The 8,418-nt window shown below is 44.4% G+C and overlaps 1 protein-coding gene across 1 annotated transcript in view; it reads right to left on the bottom strand.

Moving 5' to 3' along the window:
• Window positions 1-7,487, bottom strand: part of TTC33 (tetratricopeptide repeat domain 33) — a 56,115-nt gene extending 48,628 nt beyond the window's left edge. Inside the window, exon 1 of the mRNA XM_013008390.2 lies at window positions 7,327-7,487. The gene's annotated coding sequence lies outside the window, so the exon portion shown is untranslated. The remainder of the gene's footprint in view (window positions 1-7,326) is intronic.
• Between the last annotated feature and the right edge of the window lie 931 nt (window positions 7,488-8,418).

Raw genomic sequence — 8,418 nt, 5'->3', positions numbered from 1 at the left:
CTGTATGGGTTTGGTGGGGGTGGGGCAGTTGTTTGTTATCTTTTTGTTTGGTGTGTATGTACACAAGATATTCAGGATAGACAATCCTATGGAGACAGTGACTGGACCGATGGGTCCAGGGGGCATCGGAGGGGAGGAGAAGGAGGGAGGTGATCAGGAAGCCAACAGTGATGGGTACAGGGGAATAGTAAGTGTTCTAAAATGGACGGCAAGGAGGATGCAGCTTTTATGATCACATTTGTTCAACTGATTTATATCTGGGAGGAATTACTGAGAGATGAATGATGGGTAGTAATATTGGGGTAGGAGGAAATATATATATATATGCAGATGTGTGTATAGATATACATATACATATATACACATGAATTTGTTTATATATGTATACACAAGCACTCGTAACAAGGACACAGATGGACTTCGGGCCTCTACTTAAATCTTGCCTCAGTACAGGAACAGTTTGTTCTAACAATGGGGCATTATATGATACCTTTGTGATACAAATTACTAAAGACAAAATGGGTGTTTAAATAAATGTGGTGAAGGAAGCTGAGGATGCTGTATCAAAAGATTTAGCATCTGGGGTCTCAAAGGCTTGCAGTGAACAAGCAGCAATCTAGCAGGGAAGCAACAAAGCCACACCGGCCTGTGTGATCATGAGGTGTCAAAGGGAAGAGTTATCAGAAGTCCAAAAACACCCAAATCGATGTGAAGGGGCATGGATACAGTAGAGACCCAAAACCCATGTGCAAGATAATTGGGCAGTCCCTCTCAGGAGGACTAGGTGCAGGTGCCTGAGCTATGTGTGGGCAACGGGTGGGGGTGGGTTCCAAACGAGAAGGGTATGGCCATGGGCTGGCGGCTTGAGGGGGTCATTCGTTGCGGGGCTTACCTCAGGCGGACTGCAGATGTGGTCTAGTCGCAGCTGCTGGAGCCGCGGGAGAGCGGTGGGAGGGTCCCAGGTGTGGCGAGAAAGCTCTGCAGACTCTCCACTGGGCAGCGACTGATCCCGGGGTATGACCCATGGTATCTCTGCCAGCCCACACCAGTCCCGTGAACACACCATAGGCACAGCCTGTCCTGGTCCAGAGTCATACCCACAGTCACTAGCCACAGCCCTCTTCTGAGCACCCCTCCTGCTGCCAGCCACCAAGCTGCCACGGCACCTTTCTTACGCAGTAGCCCGACACCCGAACACAGTATGCCACAGGCAGGCTCCACGATCACTCTCACCGGCTGCACACAGAGAAAGCTCGGGGAATACGGCACCGAGCGCCAAAACGACTGGCAAACAGCAAACCGCCTCAACATCGTGGACAAGACACGAGAGAGAAAATGCAACGTCAGGGTAGTCCTCGCCTCATGACGCCATGGAAGAATGAGACGTGCATCTGCCACAAGAAGAACTCCCCAAGATGCCTCTTGGAGCCCTACAGGATAGGAGGGAAGCGGAACGGAACAAGGATACAACGACAGAAGAGATGAAGTCCACATCGATGAGATGACGTCCACGCACCAAAGGGAAACGCAGGCGTTCGGGGGTGGAGCAGAGCTGCGGCTTCGAAGCGTTGGGCATTTGGAACACCTTCCAACTCCAACTCTTTGGAACTAGTCTGGTATTAATTTTCAGTCTGGTATAAAAGATTACCACCTACCTCTTTATAATCTTGAAGAGTAGGGTGTCATTTTGAAAGCTAAGGTGCATGTTGTGAAAAATTTCTTAATATGGTTTTCTATCAACAATCCCTTTTGTGATGTATTATAAATTCTAGCCTCTATGCCTGTGGTTACAATCTGGTTTTGGAAGTTGTCTTTTATGCTAATTAGCAGGATTATCATGAGACACTCTGAGTCACCAGCTTTATTTCCTTGGCGGGTACAGTCTGCTGAAAAGCAAAAAGTACATCCCCATACAAGAGAGCTAGCTCAGAAGTACGATGAGAGAAAAATTCCAGGGCCATTAAGGAAGAAGAGTCAACGGTGAAATCCTTCCAGATTTCCGAAGCAGCAGAGCCTGATACTAGAGGCACCAGAGGCTACAGCACAAAAACCACGGGGCAGAGCAAAGAATCCAGGCTGAGACAAGAGGCTGAGAAAAGGAGACCGCGAGCTGAAACAGAGAAACAGTGCCGAGACTTAGGCCATGAGGCTTCCTGGACCAGGGAGGCAGAGGCCAAGGGACCACATGACTGAGAGGCCGACAACTAGAGAAACACATACAACTTTCCTCTAGTCCTAAATGCTTCCTCCCACCCCACCCCACCCCCACTATCATGATCCCAATTCTACCTTGCAAATCCGGCTAGACCATAAGATGTATGTACACTGGTACAGATAGGAACTGGAAACACAGGGAATCCAGGACAGATGATTCCTTCAGGACCAGTGGTGAGAGTGGTAATACCGGGAGGGTGGAGGGAGGGTGGGGTAGAAAGGGGGAACTCATTACAGGATTCTACATATAACCTCCTCCCTTGGGGACGGACAACAGAAAAGTGGGTGAAGGGAGACGTTGGACAGTGTATGATATGACAAAATAATAATTTATAAATTATCAAGGGTTCATGAGGGAAGGGGCAGCGGGGAGGGAGGTGGAAAAAATGAGGAGCTGATGCCAGGGGCTTACGTGGAGAGCTGGTGTTTTGAGAATGATGAGGGTAACAAATGTACAAATGTGCTTTATACAATTGGTTTATGTATGGATGGTGATAAGCGTTGTATGAACTCCCAATAAAATGATTTTAAAAAATAAAATAAAAGAAGCTGAAGATAAATTAATCACAAAAGGACAAATAATATACAGGCCACTGTTATAAAGAAAATAACCAAAGCAAACACTTTCATATCAGAGAAAAGACTTTGAAGGTTATCTAGCGGTGTAGAGCAAGGGAGAGAAAATGAAGGAATAGGTTAGAGGGACGACAGGTACTAACATGGGTGAAAGAGCAGCCAGTACTTCACAGAAGAAGAAGAGAAATCAAATGGGTTCAGATAAGGTAAGCTATTGGGGGAGGGGGTTTGATAATTAATTTAAACTGGTGAATATAAAATTCCCCTCACCTCACTACCATTTCATAGTGACCGCATAAGACTGAGTAGAACAGCCCCTGTGGGTTTCCAAGGCTGTAAATCTCTACAGGAATGTTGCTGTTGATAGGTGCCATCAAGTAGGCTCTGACCCATAACAACCCTAACACACTGCAAGGTCCCGCACCATCCTCACATTGTTCCTATGCCTGAGCCCACTGTGGCAGCCACTGTGACCATCCAGCTTGTTGAGGGTCTTCCTCTTTTTTGCTGCCTGAATAGGAATCATCCTTGGGCAGAAGTGGAGTTGAATTTTCCTCCCCACTGGTTTAGAGTTAGATTCTCCTTTCCCCAGTGAACAGAGAGCCTCATCTTTCTCCTGTGTGTTGTTTAGAACCGCTGACCTTGTGATTAGCAGCCCAGATGAGGCTCTGAAACTTGCTCTTGAAAGTAAAATAACTAAAGTAAATGGAAGAAATGATGAAGAGCTGAACAGAACATTTTAAAGGGCCATTTGAGAAGACAAAGTAAAGCGTTATAATGAACTGCACAAAGACTTAGAGTTGCACAACTGAAAGGGAGCAGTATCATCAACATATCTCAGACTGAAAGAACTACAGAAAACGTTGAAGCCTCGTATTGCAATATTGAAGGGTTCTATGGGCAGAACATTGAATGATCCGGGGATCATCAAAAGAAGATGAATGGAAGACGTGGAGTCGCTGTACCCTGAAGAGGCATAGCATATGACCAAGAACCGACTGCATTTTAGGAAGAAGTCCAACCTGCACTGAAGGCGCTGCTGAAAAGCTAGGCTCCAGTTATCAACAGAATATCAAGGGAGGTGTGTCAACAAAGAGATACAGCACTCGATGTGCTCATTCATCTGTGCCCCAAAATCTGGAAGATAGCTACTTGGCAGGCCATCAGGAAGAGATCCACATCCATTCCTATTCCACAGATAGGTGACCCAATAAAATGCAGAAATTATTTAATAATATTATTCATACCACATGCAAGTTAAATTTTGTTGAAGAGAATTTGAAATATTTGGAGCAATATATTGACAAGGAAGTATGAGAAAATCTAGCACAATTCAGAAGGTGACTTGGAATTAGGGATATTACTGCTGAAATCAGATTCTTGAATGAAAGCAGAGTACCAGGGAGATGTTTACCTGTGTTTCATTGACTATATAGAGGCATTTGAGTGGATCATGTGAAGTATGAGTAACATTGTGAAGAATGTGGAACCTGTAGCTATACCAAGAGGCAGGCATTTGAACTAAACAAGGGGATTACAGATATTTTAAATTCAAGAAAGGTGTGTAACATGTCTGTATGTTTTTACCATATTAATTCAATGTGTATGCTGAGCAAGTACTCTGAGAATGGACTGCATGAAGAAGAATGGGCACTAGGAGTGGAAGATGGATTAATAAGCTTAGAGAAATTAAAATATTAATGATGAAAAGCCAAGTCTATTCTCGTTCCATCTTGGTTATATCTTAACAAAGAAAACAAAAGTTCTCACAACTTAACCAATAAGCGATATCGTGATTAATAGAGAAGAGATGGAAGGACTTCGCTTTACTTGGATCCACAGTCAATACCCCTATTGACAGCAGTCAAGAAATCAAGTGATTTACTTGTTTGGACAAATCTGCTACCAAAAAAGCTCTTTAAAGTGTTATAATGCAAAAATGTCACTTTGAGGACCAACATGTCCTGACTCAAGCCATGTTATTTGCACTTGCTTCATGTGTGTGGAAAAGCTAGATAGGAAGACAGGAAGCATTTATGCCTTTGAATTATGGTGTTGGCGAATAGTTTTAAATATACTGTACACTGCCAGGAGAACAACCAAACCAATGTTGAAGAACTACAGCCAGAACGCTTCTCAGAAGGGATGAGAGTTCATCGCATGTACTTTAGACACATTATCAGGAAGGACCAATTCCTGGGGAAAAATATCATGCTTGGTAAAATGGAGGGTCAACGTAAAGGAGGAAGACTCTCAGGGAAGATGAATTGTGGTTGCAACAACTACTTCAAATACAAACTATTGTGAGGATGGTGCAAAACTGGGCAGTGTTTCATTCTCTTGTGCATGAGGTAACTGAGTTAGGATATCAGGGTACCTAAAAATAGCAGTGTCATCAAGTATCCTATGCCCTTAAAGCGTCCTTTTCTTTTATCCTACTTCAACATCTTTTGATCTCTACAAGTTATCAAAGGATTTGTAGGGAAGATTTATAGAAACAGCTGAGGCAGCAGTGTGTGCGGCTCTTTCATATTTGATTCAAAACTATCACGAGGCCTTAGCCTGCCTCCATCTTCAATAACCAATCTACAAACCTCCCTTTTTCTTTGAAATAATTCACGGATATTATATAGTTTCATTGCAAGGATTTCAGTCTGTTTTCCTAAGAAAAAGAATTGTTTTATAAACATAATCACATAATTATCATACACTAATTTCTTAATATCATCATGTCTCATTTCTCCTTTTGTTCTTTCTCCCCATTGATTCCTATGAATCTGTAGGTAAACAGAATCTACATTTCATATTTTCTTATTATCCATCTTTAGACTCTAGTATTATTTAACATTTTTTTAGTGTGGATTGGGCGGGGAGTCTTCATTTCAGATCAAGGAGACCTGGTGACGTACTGGGTTATGCCTGGGCATTTGTACAAATCTGCTGCAAAAGATCTTAATGTGTTTTTAAAAAGAAAGTTTGGGTTTTTTTTAAGCAAAGATGTAACTTTGAGAACTAAAGTATACCAGACATAAACCTCGCACTTTCCAATTTCCTCATATTCATGTGAAAGCTGAACAATGAATAAAAAAGATTAGAAGAATTGATGCATTTAAAATATAGCGCTGAACTGCCAGAGAACAAATTTCTGCACTGGAAGAACTACAGCCAGAATGTTTCTCAGAAAGGAAAATGGTGAGATTTTTGTCTCGTCTACTTTGGACATGTTATTACGAGGTGCCCAGTCCCTGGTGAAAGACTTAAGAAGCCTGGTAAGAAACACTTCCAGTGAGATGGATTGACGCAGTGGCTGCAACAACACGCTCACGCCTAGCAATGACCGTGACGATGGTACAGGGCCAGAGAGTGTTTCAGTCCTGTACTCAAAGGTCCCCATGCATCAGAACCAACTGAACAGCACCAAACAACAACAACGATATCAAATTACACCAAGGTTCTACCAAGGTTTAAAATCATGAATCATTTAACCAAAGTGATTAGTATGGTTTCAGATGTTCTTCAAACCTGCCTGGAGCCCGACAGTCAAACACAACACAGGTTACATGTTATTAAGGAATAAACAAAGGACGCCGGGCATGGCATGAAAAAGCACACACCTGAAAGGTGTATATTTACAAATATAAAACTTCAAAGTAGGGAAGAATCCTAGAGTGAGGGAATGGCACATGCAAAAACACTTTCTGCCTTCGGAAACATAATACGCAGAACTGACTGAACTATCTGAAATCCTAAGGGCTTACTGCTTTTCTGCTGGATCCCACCTAGCTGCCCCCATAAAGAATACAACCTAGGAAACACGATGGGGTAAGTTCCATCCAGTCACGTGGGGTGCCTAAGGCTTGAAACGAACCCAACAGCACTTAACTACAACTTTGTTCTTCTAAGGCTATCTGAACTTGACACTGAAATTATTTATTAAAGTAATGCTCCTGAGTCTATAACTAGATGGACAAGGCGCCTGTATCATAACCCTTATTTTCATTTTACGCCAGGATAGGAAATCTTATTGGCAAAACATAATCACATGGCTTTCATGCAAAGTCAACAGGTTTATATTTAACGGATATTTAAAAATCTAAAAAAAAAAAAAGCAATGTATCCTAAAATCGTAAGTCAGACAACGCGTAGCTCAAGTGCATCCAATACAGCAACCAAGATGAGAAACGAATGGATATGCCTGATCCGGTAATCCTAACAGCGTCGATCCTTCCGGGCACAGGGATGAATTCGGAGGTGAAGAATGCAAGGAAAGGTTTGCCCGAAGATCTCTCGGCAAGAAAGCAAGCAGTGTGCACACGTTTCCTTCATTGTTAGACAGTAAAAATGTGGAAAGTGCAGGAGGAGGCTGCCCCGAAGGTCACCCGCGTGCTCACCTGGCCCTCTCCACCCCGGGCGCGGGATGGAAAGCCCCGAGCCTCACCGCCCACCGCCAAGAGAAGGTCAAAGCCGCGACGTGGGCCTGGGGGAGGGGGCAGGGGGAGGCCGGGCCGAAACACTCGCTCGTCTCAAGAAACGAACCTTGGTGTCTCGGCTCTGCTACACCCCACTCCAACCTCAATTCCGACTCTGGAAGCTTTTTTCCTTCTCGAACCACAGGACGATGCGTCTCGTTTCCTTCCTCGGCCGCCACCACAGCCCCAGTTACCTGATGATGACCACTCCCGCGGTCCCGTGTTTACATTCGGCTTGCCCTTTGGCTACCGGAAGCGGAAATTACCTTGCCAGGCCTCCTACCTTATTGCCGGAGGTCCTCGGTCTCCTAGGAAATGGGTTAGACACGGGTCTAAACGGCCCGGAACAGTGGGAGGTGGCGAGATAACGCTGGAGGGCGCTCTAACCCACGAATTCCTTCACGGAGACCACAAATCCCAGACGCCACCGCGCTCTCTTCCGCCGCATTACCCTCTGGGATTTGTAGTGTGCCCTTCCGGCACCGGGCGCCCCCTATGGACAACTCAGAGCGTCGGGCCGCATCAGCATCCACCCGGTGAGAGCGTGGGAAAGGCGGCTACACCTGGGCCTGCGGAGGCGCTTAAGAGATGCGCTCTTGGGTGGGTCCACCCAGTCAATAGGTACAGCAAACACGTGGCAGGGAAAAACTGTTTTTTAGGGCGTTTCGGAGGATCTCGCCCTAAAGGAGTTTACAGTCTAGCTGATGATGCCAGCAAGACGAAGAGGAAAGAGACCAAAAAACTTTTGAAAACGTTTTCAAGGGCGAGGTCACAGCGGCTGAGATTTAACTGCAGGCTTCAGGTAGACAGTTAATTTGGACTCAAAAGAGAAGAATTATGACCAGAAAGTAAGTGTGGTTAATGTGAAAATAATTCAGTGGGCCAGTGTAGCACAGGTTAATATTTAGGAGGTTAAAAAGTAAAGGTGGTTCACATATCCTATTGTCATCTTGTGCAAGGGAAGACCATTCTTGTAAGGCTCTTTCACATCGTCCGCACAGCATTGGTCTTTGGGGCAAATGTTCATTTTAAGTGGAGCCTCTATGTTGTTAAGTGTTTAGGACTGTGAGTTAGTTTGGAGAAACAAATTCATAAACACGCATATGTATAAGAAAGAGGTTTATATACAAGAGCAATTGAACATTGAGAAAACATCCCA

This window comes from Echinops telfairi, unplaced genomic scaffold, assembly GCF_000313985.2.
Source record: "Echinops telfairi isolate 266 unplaced genomic scaffold, ASM31398v2 ScPeMD7_7469;HRSCAF=8507_1, whole genome shotgun sequence".
Lineage (NCBI taxonomy): Eukaryota > Metazoa > Chordata > Mammalia > Afrosoricida > Tenrecidae > Echinops > Echinops telfairi.
Note: the sequence above shows the minus strand (reverse complement) of the source record. Positions and strands in the feature narration are given on the sequence as shown.